We start from the raw sequence: 15,000 nt of genomic DNA on the forward strand, positions 1-15,000 counted from the left end.
GTCTAGGTCTCTGTAATTGTTAACCATAAAGTCTATTATCTCCAGCACTTACATGCAATCTAAAAGACAGAAGACGACTTCTCCAAGGTGACAGTGGCCCCTCACCTACTGGGCCCCTGTGCAGCTGTACGGGTTGCACCAATGGTCTGTCCGCCCCTGGTGCTATGTGTGTTTTGCACAGAAAGGAGTCTATCTCCTGTTCTAAACACCTTTGGCGCTCGCAGAGAGGGTCAGACCGCCCACCAGACACCCGGAGGATCCTGCGGGGGCCCAGGCTCTAACACAATAATGGGCTTTAAAGGTCCAGCAGAAACATCCCCATTTGGAGCCAATCACTTGCCACTAGGATCTATTTCTTATGGGATGATTCACAAATGACCTATTAGACCTTATTGATGATCCGTCCTGTGTACAATGATAGCAACAAGGACTGTGATGAAATAAGAAGTGGACGTGTTCTATATAGATTGGGGGGGGGGGGAGTTCGCAGGCATCGTCTCTATACATAATTTATAGAAATATCCATGAAGACTGTCGTTATTGAAGAAACGGGGCTGTGAATCCTGTGTAAAAGAGAAACTGACTTTATTGCCCATAGGAACCAATCACAGCACAGCTTTCATTTTTGAAGAGCAGAATATGAAATGAAAGCTGCACTGTGATTGGTTACTATGGGCAACAAAGACAGTTTCTTTTTTACACAGGTTTCTAATCCCCCCTGTACACAGTGACAGAGCTCTGGCTTCTCCTTGTATTGTGATCCGGTGTGATCCGATGTGATCCAGTGTGACGTGGTCTCGTAAATGTCTCCCAAGAAGGAGATATCAAGTGAAAAGCGATCTGCCATAGTCACCTTGACAAATTCAGGGCATAGTCTACGGGAAATCGCTCGCCAGGAGAAGGTTTCTCTTGGTGGCGTGCAGTGAACCCTCAAGAATGTACGTGATCACCCGCGACCTAGACACGTGACCACAAAACAGGAGGACAAATTTATCAGATTGTTCTAAACGGGACAGATTCAATACAGCCGGTCAGATCCGTGCGGCTCTGATGGAAACGAGGAAGAAAAACGTGTCAATCACGACTGTCAAACGCCGCCTTGTAGACGGTGGCGGGAGGGGGGGGGGGGATGTGTTGCAGCCTGAAAACCGCGGCTTAGGTCCATTAATAAAAACAAGGGGCGATTGTGGGCTAAAAAGTACCGGAGCTGGACCAGGAGTCAGAGGAAGAAGGTTCTTTTCACAGACAAACCGAATGTTTTAGGTATTGGGGTCAAGAGGTGAAATCTCGTTTGTCATGTGACAGGTGAACTTTACTGTTTCGGGATGTTTCGGAGGTGTTGAGGATTGAAGTCATGGATCCCAAGTTCTCCCACTACATCCCGGCGCCATTCATTCCGGCACCCGTCTTATTGGTTTGTGTTTCATCGCAGGATGACGACCAAAGCAAATAAACCTCCTGCCTGCAAAAAGTTCAGTCAAAAGAATGAGAACAGGCGCTGAAGAACACGGCCGGTCACCCCAGATTCCTGATTACAATCCTAAGTAACTGCTTTGGGATGATCTGGACGGGATGTTCGAGACGCGCAGGGTACGAGATAAAATCACCTCCGGGAATTTCTACAAGAAGTGGCCGCAATCAGAGCGGAAACTTTAGACAAGTGACGCACAGGACGCCCGGCGTGTACCCCGCTGTGATCACCGCTAAAAGGATAACGGATGAGAGAAAAACGGAAGGAAATCAAAGCTCAAATCATCTGTAACAATGTTCACGAGAATAAAACAAGTTTATTTGCCTAAATACACAAAATCCAGATCCATTACAAACTAGCCTCTTACCTTCAGTTCCAAAAAAATCAATGATTTGGGTGGTGTATTGAAAGCTGTGTGTGTGTATGTAGAGTCTAGCTGTGTATGTGGATATATGTAGTATGTAGCTGTGTACGTGGATGTATGTAGCTGTGTATGTGGATGTATGTAGTAAGTAGCTGTGTATGTGGAAGTATGTAGTATGTAGCTGTGTATGTGGATGTATGTAGTATGTAGCTGTGTATGTGGAAGTATGTAGTATGTATCTGTGTATGTGGATGTATGTAGCTGTGTATGTGGATGTATGTAGCTGTGTATGTGGATGAATGTAGCTGTGTATGTGGATGTATGTAGCTGTGTACGTGGATGTATGTAGCTGTGTATGTGGATGTATGTAGTAAGTAGCTGTGTATGTGGAAGTATGTAGTATGTAGCTGTGTATGTGGATGTATGTAGCTGTGTATGTGGATGTATGTAGTATGTAGCTGTGTATGTGGAAGTATGTAGTATGTAGCTGTGTATGTGGATGTATGTAGCTGTGTATGTGGATGTATGTAGCTGTGTATGTGGATGAATGTAGCTGTGTATGTGGATGTATGTAGTATGTAGCTGTGTTTGTGTGTGTGTATGTATGTACCTGTGTATGTGGATGTATGTAGTATGCAGCTGTGGATGTATGCAGCTGTAGATGTGGATGTATGTAGTATGCAGCTGTGGATGTGGCTGTATGTAGTATATATGAGTGTGTGTGTGTGTGTGTGTGTGTGTGTGTGTGTGTGTGTGTGTGTGTGGATATATGTAGTATGTAGCTGTGGGTGTATGTGTGGCGTATTTATGTGTTTGTATGTGGATGTATGTGTGTGTGTGTGTGTGTGTGTGTGTGTGTGTGTGTGTGTGTTGGTTTGTAGTATGTACCTGTGTTTGTGGATGTATGGAGTAAGTAGCTGTGTATGTAGTATATATGAGTGTATGTGGATGTATGTAGTGTGTGTGTGTGTGTGTGTGTGTAGTATGTACCTGTGTATGTGAATGTAAGTTGTTGTGTATGTGGATGTATGTAGTGTGTGTGTGTGTGTGTGTGTGTGTGTGTGTGTGTGTGTGTGTAGCATGTACCTGGGTGTGTGTGTGTATGTATGTAGTATGTAGCTGTGTATGTATGTAGTATACATGTGTGTGTATGTGGATGTCTGTAGTATGTGCCTGTGTATGTGGATGTAGCTGTGTATGTGGATGTATGTGGTATGCAGCTGTGGATGTATGTAGTATGTACCTGTGTATGTGGATGTATGTAGCTGTGGATGTATGTAGTATGTAGCTGTGTATGTGGATGTATGTAGTATGTAGCTGTGTATGTGGCTGTATGTAGTATGTAGCTGTGTATGTGGAGGTATGTAGTATGTAGCTGTGTATGTGGATGTATGTATTATGTACCTGTGCATGTGGATGTATGTACCTGTGTATGTGGATGTATGTAGTATGTGCCTGTGTATGTGAATGTATGTTGTATTTACCTGTGAATGTCTGTAGTATGTAGATGTGGATGTATGTAGTATGTGCCTGTGTATGTGGATGTATGTAGTAGGTAGCTGTGGATGTGGATGTATGTATTATGTACCTGAGCATGTGGATGTATGTACCTGTGTATGTGGATGTATGTAGTATGTGCCTGTGTATGTGGATGTATGTAGTATGTAGCGGTGTATGTGGATGTATATAGTATGTACCTGTGTATGTGGATGTATGTAATATGTATCTGTGTATGTGGATGTATGTAGTATGTACCTGTGTGTGTAATATATGTGTGTATGCATGAAGTATATATGTGTGTGTATGTGGATATATGTAGTATGTAGCTATGTACGTGGATGTTTGTAGCTGTATGTAGCTGTGTATGTGGATGTATGTAGCTGTGTATGTGGATGTATGTAGCGGTGTATGTGGATGTATGTAGCGGTGTATGTGGATGTATGTAGTAAGTAGCTGTGTATGTGGAAGTATGTAGTATGTAGCTGTGTATGTGGATGTATGTGGATGAATGTAGCTGTGTATGTGGATGTATGTAGTATGTAGCTGTGTGTGTGTGTGTGTGTGTATGTATGTACCTGTGTATGTGGATGTATGTAGTATGTAGCTGTGTGTGTGTGTGTATGTATGTACCTGTGTATGTGGATGTATGTAGTATGCAGCTGTGGATGTATGCAGCTGTGGATGTGGATGTATGTAGTATGCAGCTGTGGATGTATGTAGTATGCAGCTGTGGATGTGGATGTATGTAGTATGTACCTGTGTGTGTAATATATGTGTGTATGCATGAATTATATATGTGTGTGTATGTGGATATATGTAGTATGTAGCTATGTACGTGGATGTTTGTAGCTGTATGTAGCTGTGTATGTGGATGTATGTAGCTGTGTATGTGGATGTATGTAGCGGTGTATGTGGATGTATGTAGCGGTGTATGTGGATGTATGTAGTAAGTAGCTGTGTATGTGGAAGTATGTAGTATGTAGCTGTGTATGTGGATGTATGTGGATGAATGTAGCTGTGTATGTGGATGTATGTAGTATGTAGCTGTGTGTGTATGTATGTACCTGTGTATGTGGATGTATGTAGTATGTAGCTGTGTGTGTGTGTGTGTATGTATGTACCTGTGTATGTGGATGTATGTAGTATGCAGCTGTGGATGTATGCAGCTGTGGATGTGGATGTATGTAGTATGCAGCTGTGGATGTGGATGTATGTAGTATGCGGATGTGGATGTATGTAGTATGCAGATGTGGATGTATGTAGTATGCAGCTGTGGATGTATGTAGTATATATGAGTGTGTGTGTGTGTGTGTGTGTGTGTGTGTGTGTGTGTGTGTGTATATATATGTAGTATGTAGCTGTGGGTGAATGTGTGGCGTATTTATGTGTTTGTATGTGGATGTATGTAGTGTGTGTGTGTGTGTTGGTTTGTAGTATGTACCTGTGTTTGTGGATGTATGGAGTAAGCAGCTGTGTATGTAGTATATATGAGTGTATGTGGATGTATGTAGTGTGTGTGTGTGTGTGTGTGTAGTATGTACCTGTGTATGTGAATGTAAGTTGTTGTGTATGTGGATGTATGTAGTATGTGTGTGTGTGTGTGTGTGTGTGTGTGTGTGTGTGTGTGTGTGTGTGTGTACACATGCATGTAATATATATGTGTGTGTGTGTGTGTGTGTGTGTGTGTGTGTGTATGTATGTAGTATGTAGCTGTGTATGTATGTAGTATACATGTGTGTGTATGTGGATGTCTGTAGTATGTGCCTGTGTATGTGGATGTAGCTGTGTATGTGGATGTATGTGGTATGCAGCTGTGGATGTATGTAGTATGTAGCTGTGTATGTGGCTGTATGTAGTATGTAGCTGTGTATGTGGATGTATGTAGTATGTAGCTGTGTATGTGGATGTATGTATTATGTACCTGTGGATGTATGTACCTGTGTATGTGGATGTATGTAGTATGTGCCTGTGTATGTGAATGTATGTTGTATTTACCTGTGAATGTCTGTAGTATGTAGTTGTGGATGTGGATGTATGTAGTATGTGTATGCATGTAGTAGGTAGCTGTGGATGTGGAAGTATGTAGTATGTAGCTGTGTATGTGGATGTATGTGGATGAATGTAGCTGTGTATGTGGATGTATGTAGTATGTAGCTGTGTGTGTGTGTGTATGTACCTGTGTATGTGGATGTATGCAGCTGTGGTTGTGGATGTATGTAGTATGCAGCTGTGGATGTATGTAGTATATATGAGTGTGTGTGTGTGTGTGTGTGTGTGTGTGTGTGTGTGTGTGTGTGTGTGTGTATATATGTAGTATGTAGCTGTGGGTGTATGTGTGGCGTATTTATGTGTTTGTATGTGGATGTATGTAGTGTGTGTGTGTGTGTGTGTGTGTGTGTGTGTGTGTGTGTGTGTGTGTGTGTGTGTGTTGGTTTGTAGTATGTACCTGTGTTTGTGGATGTATGGAGTAAGCAGCTGTGTATGTAGTATATATGAGTGTATGTGGATGTATGTAGTGTGTGTGTGTGTGTGTGTGTGTGTGTGTGTGTGTGTAGTATGTACCTGTGTATGTGAATGTAAGTTGTTGTGTATGTGGATGTATGTAGTATGTATGTGTGTGTGTATGTGTGTGTGTGTACACATGCATGTAATATATGTGTGTGTGTGTATGTATGTAGTATGTAGCGGTGTATGTATGTAGTATACATGTGTGTGTATGTGGATGTCTGTAGTATGTGCCTGTGTATGTGGATGTAGCTGTGTATGTGGATGTATGTGGTATGCAGCTGTGGATGTATGTAGTATGTAGCTGTGTATGTGGCTGTATGTAGTATGTAGCTGTGTATGTGGATGTATGTAGTATGTAGCTGTGTATGTGGATGTATGTATTATGTACCTGTGCATGTGGATGTATGTACCTGTGTATGTGGATGTATGTAGTATGTGCCTGTGTATGTGAATGTATGTTGTATTTACCTGTGAATGTCTGTAGTATGTAGTTGTGGATGTGGATGTATGTAGTATGTGCCTGTGTATGTGGATGTATGTAGTAGGTAGCTGTGGATGTGGATGTATGTATTATGTACCTGAGCATGTGGATGTATGTACCTGTGTATGTGGATGTATGTAGTATGTGCCTGTGTATGTGGATGTATGTAGTATGTAGCGGTGTATGTGGATGTATATAGTATGTACCTGTGTATGTGGATGTATGTAATATGTATCTGTGTATGTGGATGTATGTAGTATGTACCTGTGTATGTGGATGTATGTAGTATGTAGCTGTGAATGTGGATTTATGTAATATGTGCCTGTGTGTGGTTGTATGTAGTATGTAGCTATGTATGTAGATGTATGTAGTATGTAGCTGTGTATGTGTATGTATGCTTTATGTACCTGTGCATAAGGATGTATGTACCTGTGTATGTATGTAGTATGTGCCTGTGTATGTGGATGTATTTTGTTTTTAATTGTACCTGTTTATGTGGATGTATGTAGTATGTGCCTGTCTGTGTGGATGTATGTAGTATGTAGCTGTGTATGTGGATGTATGTAGTATGTACCTGTGTGTGCATGTATGTAGTATGTATATGTGGATGTGGATGTATGTAGTATGTGCCTGTGTATGTGGATGTATGTAGCATATAGCTGTGTATGTGGATGTATGTAGTATGTTCCTGTGTATGTGGATGTATGTAGTATGTAGCTGTGTATGTGGATGTGTGTAGTATGTACCTGTGTGTGCGTCTGCGTGCGCGTGTGTGTGTGTGTGTGTGTGTGTGTGTGTGTGTGTGTGTGTGTGTGTGTGTGTGTGTGTGTGTGTGTATGTATGATGTAGCTATGTATGTGGATGTATTTGTGGATGTAGCTATATATGTGGATGTATGTAGTATGTATCTGTGTATGTGGATGTATGAATTATGTACCTGTGTATGTGGATGTATGTAGTATGTAGCTGTGTATGTGGATGTATGTGTGGATGTAGCTGTGTATGTGGATGTATGTAGTATGGACCTGTGTATGTGGATGTATGTAGTATATGCCTGTGTATGTGGATGTATGTTGTATGTAGCTGTGTATATGGGTTTATGTAGTATGTCGCTGTGTATGTGGATGTATGTAGTATATAGATGTGGATGTGGATGTATGTAGTACATAGTTGTGTATGTGGATATATGTAGCTGTGTATGTGGATGTATGTAGTATGTAGCTGTGTATGTGGATGTATGTGTGTATGTAGCTATGTATGTGGATGGATCTAGTATGTAGCTGTGTATGTGGATGTATGTAGCTGTTTATGTGAATGTATGTAGTATGTAGCTGTGTATGTGGATGTATGTGTGTATGTAGCCATGTATGTGGATGGATCTAGTATGTAGCTGTTTATGTGAATGTATGTAGTATGTAGCTGTTTATGTGGATGTATGTGTGGATGTATGTAGTATGTGGATGTATGTAGTATGTATATGTGTATGTGGTATGTAGCTGTGTATGTGGATGTATGTAGCTGTGGATGTATGTGTGCATGTATGCAGTATGTGGATGTATATAGTATGTACCTGTGTATGTGGATGTATGTAGTATGTAGCTGTGTATATGGGTGTATGTAGTATGTAGCTGTGTATATGGATGTATGTAGTGTGTAGCTGTGTATGTGGATGTATGTAGTATGTACCTGTGGATGTATGTAGTATGTAGCTGTGTATGTGGATGTATGTAGCTGTGGATGTATGTAGTATGTAGCTGTGTATGTGGATGTATGTAGTATGTAGCTGTGTATGTGGCTGTATGTAGTATGTAGCGGTGTATGTGGATCTATGAAGTATGTAGCTGTGCATGTGGATGTATGTAGCTGTGTATGTGGATGTATGTTGTATTTACCTGTGAATGTCTGTAGTATGTGCCTGTGGATGTGTATGTATGTAGTATGTGCCTGTGTATATGGATGTATGTAGTAGGTAGCTGTGTATGTATGTATGTATGTATTATGTACCTGTGCATGTGGATGTATGTACCTGTGTAGCTGTGGATGTATGTGTGCATGTATGCAGTATGTGGATGTATATAGTATGTACCTGTGTATGTGGATGTATGTAGTATGTAGCTGTGTATATGGGTGTATGTAGTATGTAGCTGTGTATATGGATGTATGTAGTGTGTAGCTGTGTATGTGGATGTATTTAGTATGTACCTGTGGATGTATGTAGCTGTGTATGTGGATGTATGTAGCTGTGTATGTGGATGTATGTAGTATGTAGCTGTGTATGTGGATGTATGTAGTATGTGCCTGTGTATGTGGATGTTTGTTGTATTTACCTGTGTATGTGGATGTATGTAGTATGTGCCTGTGTATGTGGATATATGTAGTATGTAGCTGTGTATGTGGATGTATATGTGGATGTATATAGTATGTACCTGTGTATGTGGATGTATGTAATATGTATCTGTGTATGTGGATGTATGTAGTATGTACCTGTGTATGTGGATGTATTTAGCTGTGTATGTGGATGTAATATGTGCCTGTGTGTGGTTGTATGTAGTATGTAGCTATGTATGTGTATGTATGCTTTATGTACCTGTGCATAAGGATGTATGTACCTGTGTGTGTGTGTGTGTGTGTGTGTGTGTGTGTGTGTGTGTGTGTGTGTGTGTGTGTGTGTGTGTATGTAGTATGTGCCTGTGTATGTGGATGTATTTAGTATGTAGCGGTCTATGTGGATGTATTTTGTTTTTACCTGTTTATGTGGATGTATGTAGTATGTGCCTGTCTATGTGGATGTATGTAGTATGTGCCTGTCTATATGGATGTATGTAGTATGTACCTGTGTATGTATGTAGTATGTATATGTGTATGTATGTAGTGTGTGCCTGTGTTTGTGGATGTATGTAGCTGTGTATGTATGTAGTATGTGCCTGTGTATGTGGATGTATGTATTAGGTACCTGTGAATGTGTATGTATGTATGTAGTATGCACTTGTGTATGTGGATGTATGTAGTATGTACCTGTGGATGTGGATGTGTGTAGTATGTACCTATGTATGTATGTATTATGTAGCTATATATGTGGATGTATGTAGTATGTATCTGTGTATGTGGATGTATGAATTATGTACCTGTGTTTGTGGATGTATGTAGCTGTGTATGTGGATGTGGATGTATGTGTGGATGTAGCTCTGTATGTGGATGTATGTAGTTTGTAGCTGGGTATGTGGATGTATGTAGCGGTGTATGTGGATGTATGTAGTACGTAGCTGTGTATGTGGATGTATGTAGTACGTAGCTGTGTATGTGGATGTATGTAGTACGTAGCTGTGTATGTGGATGTATGTAGTACGTAGCTGTGTATGTGGATGTATGTAGTAAGTAGCTGTGTTTGTGGATGTATGTAGTAAGTAGCTGTGTATGTGGATGTATGTGTGTATGTAGCTAATTCCCTTGAGGAAGCGGACATTCGTGAAACACGCGTCGGGGCGCACACAGTGACCATCGGGACTCAGCCAAGGATTCTCTATGGGTAAGACTATTTTAGTAACTGCTCACATAGGGTCTTGTTTAGACCCATTACTTCTTTCATCTGATGCCTGTTCTTGTGACCATTTATGCCCTTTAACAGCATCAAAATATATAAATAGACCTAACTAGTTTATGTCACACTAATGTTAGTTTTACTCTGAACCCATAATTTAAAAGGTTTTTCTATACTTACCTTGGCTCTCCTGATGCGTCTCTATGTCATCTTGTGATTGAGTTTCTCCTATTACTATGCCTTTTTTAATGTTTGTTATTGTGTATATTTAAATAAAGTTTTGTATTGATATCTTTCGATTATATACTGGCTACAGACTCTGTTCCTTCTAAGTATTAATATATGTATCATAGAGTTGCCTCATTGATAGATGTGGGAGGATGTTCCTTGGAACAACACCTAGCCCAATAACACTGTATGCTTTTGGAGACCATTAGTTATAGTATGTGGATGTATGTAGCTGTGTATGTGGATGTATGTAGCTGTGTATGTGGATGTATGAATTATGTACCTGTGTATGTGATTGTATGTAGTATGTAGCTGTGTATGTGGATGTATGAATTATGTACCTGTGTATGTGATTGTATGTAGTATGTAGCTGTGTATGTGGATGTATGTGTGGATGTATGTAGTATGTGGATGTATATAGTATGTGCATGTGGATGTATGTAGCTGTGGATGTATGTGTGGATGTATGTAGTATGTGGATGTATGTAGTATTTACCTGTGTGTGGATGTATATACCTGTGTATGTGGATGTATGTAGTATGTAGCTGTGTATGTGGATGTATGTGTGGATGTAGCTGTGTATGTGGATGTATGTAGTATGGACCTGTGTATGTGGATGCATGTAGTATGTGCCTGTGTATGTGGATGCATGTAGTATGTAGCTGTGTATGTGGATGTATGTAGTATGTAGCGGTGTATGTGGAAGTATGTAGCTGTGGATGTATGTAGTATGTAGCTGTGTATGTGGATGTATGTAGCTGTGTATGTGGATGTATGTAGCTGTGTATGTGGATGTATGTAGCTGTGTATATGGATGTATGTAGCTGTGTATGTGGATGTATGTAGCTGTGTAAGTGGATGTATGTAGCTGTGTTTGTGGATGTATGTAGTAAGTAGCTGTGTATGTAGTATATATGAGTGTATGTGGATGTATGTAGTGTGTGTGTGTGTGTGTGTGTGTGTGTGTGTGTGTGTGTGTGTAGTATGTACCTGTGTATATGAATGTAAGTTGTTGTGTATGTGGATGTATGTAGTGTGTGTGTGTGTGTGTGTGTGTGTGTGTGTGTGTACACATGCATGTAGTATATGTGTGTGTGTGTGTGTGTGTGTGTGTGTGTGTGTGTGTGTGTGTGTGTATGTATGTATGTATGTACCTGTGTATATATGTAGTATACGTGTGTGTATGTGGATGTCTGTAGTATGTGCCTGTGTATGTGGATGTATGTGTGGATGTAGCTGTGTATGTGGATGTATGTGGTATGCAGCTGTGGATGTATGTAGTATGTAGCTGTGTATGTGGATGTATGTAGTATGTAGCTGTGTATGTGGATGTATGTATTATGTACCTGTACCTGTGCATGTGGATGTATGTACCTGTGTATGTGGATGTATGTAGTATGTGCCTGTGTATGTGGATGTATGTTGTATTTACCTGTGAATGTCTGTAGTATGTAGTTGTGGATGTGGATGTATGTAGTACGTAGCTGTGTATGTGGCTGTATGTAGTATGTGCCTGTGTATGTGGATGTATGTAGTAGGTAGCTGTGGATGTGGATGTATGTATTATGTACCTGAGCATGTGGATGTATTTACCTGTGTATGTGGATGTATGTATTATGTACCTGAGCATGTGGATGTATTTACCTGTGTATGTGGATGTATGTAGTATGTACCTGTGAATGTGGATTTATGTACTATGTGCCTGTGTGTGGTTGTATGTAGTATGTAGCTATGTATGTGGATGTATGTAGTATGTAGCTGTGTATGTATGCTTTATGTACCTGTGCATAAGGATGTATGTACCTGTGTATGTATGTAGTATGTGCCTGTGTATGTATTTTGTTTTTACTTGTACCTGTTTATGTGGATGTATGTAGTATGTGCCTGTGTATGTATTTTGTTTTTACTTGTACCTGTTTATGTGGATGTATGTAGCGGTGTATGTGGATGTATATAGTATGTAGCTGTGTATGTGGATGTATGTAGTATGTACCTGTGTGTGTATGTATGTAGTATGTATATGTGTATGTGGATGCATGTAGTATGTGCCTGTGTATGTGGATGTATGTAGCTGTGGATGTATGTAGTATGTTCCTGTGTATGTGGATGTATGTATTAGGTACCTGTGAATGTGTGTGTATTTATGTAGTATGCACTTGTGTATGTGGATGTATGTAGTATGTACCTGTGCATGTGGATGTGTGTAGTATATACGTGTGTGTGTGTGTGTGTGTGTGTGTGTGTGTGTGTGTGTGTGCGTATGTATTATGTAGCTATGTATGTGGATGTATGTGTGGATGTAGCTATATATGTGGATGTATGTAGTATGTATCTGTGTATGTGGATGTATGAATTATGTACCTGTGTATGTGGATGTATGTAGTATGTAGCTGTGTATGTGGATGTATGTGTGGATGTAGCTGTGTATGTGGATGTATGTAGTATGGACCTGTGTATGTGGATGTATGTAGTATATGCCTGTGTATGTGGATGTATGTAGTATGTAGCTGTGTATATGGGTGTATGTAGTATGTAGCTGTGTATGTGGATGTATGTAGTATATAGATGTGGATGTATGTAGTACATAGTTGTGTATGTGGATATATGTAGTATGTAGCTGTGGATGGATGTATGTGTGTATGTAGCTATGTATGTGGATAGATCTAGTATGTAGCTGTGTATGTGGATGTATGTAGCTGTGTATGTGAATGTATGTAGTATGTAGCTGTTTATGTGGATGTATGTGTGGATGTATGTAGTATGTGGATGTATATAGTATGTAAATGTGTATGTGGTAAGTAGCTGTGTATGTGGATGTATGTAGCTGTGGATGTATGCAGTATGTGGATGTATATAGTATGTACCTGTGTATGTGGATGTATGTAGTGTGTAGCTGTGTATGTGGATGTATGTAGTATGTACCTGTGTATGTGGATGTATGTAGCTGTGGATGTATGTAGTATGTAGCTGTGGATGTGGATGTATGTAGTATGTAGCTGTGTATGTGGCTGTATGTAGTATGTAGCTGTGTATGTGGATCTATGAAGTATTAAGCTGTGCATGTGGATGTATGTAGCTGTGTATGTGGATGTATGTTGTATTTAGCTGTGAATGTCTGTAGTATGTGCCTGTGGATGTGTATGTATGTAGTATGTAGTTGTGGATGTATGTAGTATGTGTCTGTGGATGTATGTAGTAGGTAGCTGTGTGTGTGTGTATGTATGTATGTATGTATTATGTACCTGTGCATGTGGATGTATGTACCTGTGTATGTGGATGTATGTAGTATGTGCCTGTGTATGTGGATGTTTGTTGTATTTACCTGTGTATGTGGATGTATGTAGTATGTGCCTGTGTATTTGGATATATGTAGTATGTAGCTGTGTATGTGGATGTATATAGTATGTACCTGTGTATGTGGATGTATGTAATATGTATCTGTGTATGTGGATGTATGTAGTATGTACCTGTATATGTGGATGTTATTTAGCTGTGTATGTGGATTTATGTAATATGTGCCTGTGTGTGGTTGTATGTAGTTATGTATGTGGATGTATGTAGTATGTACCTGTTTATGTGTATGTATGCTTCATGTACCTGTGCATAAGGATGTATGTGTGTGTGTGTGTGTGTGTGTGTGTGTGTGTGTAGTATTTGCCTGTGTATGTGGATGTATTTAGTATGTAGCTGTCTATGTGGATGTATTTTGTTTTTACCTGTTTATGTGGATGTATGTAGTATGTGCCTGTCTATGTGGATGTATGTAGTATGTAGCTTTCTATGTGGATGTATGTAGTATGTACCTGTGTATGTATGTAGTATGTATATGTGTATGTATGTAGTGTGTGCCTGTGTTTGTGGATGTATGTAGCTGTGTATGTGGATGTATGTAGTATGTGCCTGTGTATGTATGTATTAGGTACCTGTGAATGTGTATGTATGTATGTAGTATGCACTTGTGTATGTGGATGTATGTAGTATGTACCTATGTATGTATGTAGTATGTAGCTGTGGATGTAGCTATATATGTGGATGTATGTAGTATGTATCTGTGGATGTATGAATTATGTACCTGTGTTTGTGGATGTATGTAGCTGTGCATGTGGATGTATGTGTGGATGTAGCTCTGTATGTGGATGTATGTAGTTTGTAGCTGGGTATGTGGATGTATGTAGCTGTGGATGTATGTAGTACGTAGCTGTGTATGTGGATGTATGTAGTAAGTAGCTGTGTATGTGGATGTATGTGTGTATGTAGCTATGTATGTGGATGTATACAGTATGTAGCTGTGTATGTGGATGTATGTAGCTGTGTATGTGATTGTATGTAGTATGTAGCTGTGTATGTGGATGTATGTGTGGATGTATGTAGTATGTGGATGTATATAGTATGTACATGTGTATGTGGATGTATGTAGCTGTGTATGTGGATGTATGTAGCTGTGGATGTATGTGTGGATGTATGTAGTATGTGGGTGTATGTAGTATTTACCTGTGTGTGTGTGTGTGTGTGTGTGTGTGTGTGTGTGTGTGTGTGTGTGTATATATGTATTATGTGGATGTATATAGTATATACCTGTGTATGTGGATGTATGTAGTATGTGCTGTGTATGTGGATGTATGTGTGGATGTAGCTGTGTATGTGGATGTATGTAGTATGGACCTGTGTATGTGGATGCATGTAGCTGTGTATGTGGATGTATGTAGCTGTGTATATGGATGTATGTAGCTGTGTATTTGGATGTATATAGCTGTGTAAGTGGATGTATGTAGCTGTGTATGTGGATGTATGTAGCTGTGTATGTGGATGTATGTAGCTGTGTATGTGGATGTACGTAGCTGTGAATGTGGATGTATGTAGCTGTATATGTGGATGTATGTAGCTGTATATGTGGATGTATGTAGCTGTGT

The sequence above is a fragment of the Rhinoderma darwinii genome, chromosome 5 (assembly GCF_050947455.1).
Source record: "Rhinoderma darwinii isolate aRhiDar2 chromosome 5, aRhiDar2.hap1, whole genome shotgun sequence".
NCBI lineage: Eukaryota > Metazoa > Chordata > Amphibia > Anura > Rhinodermatidae > Rhinoderma > Rhinoderma darwinii.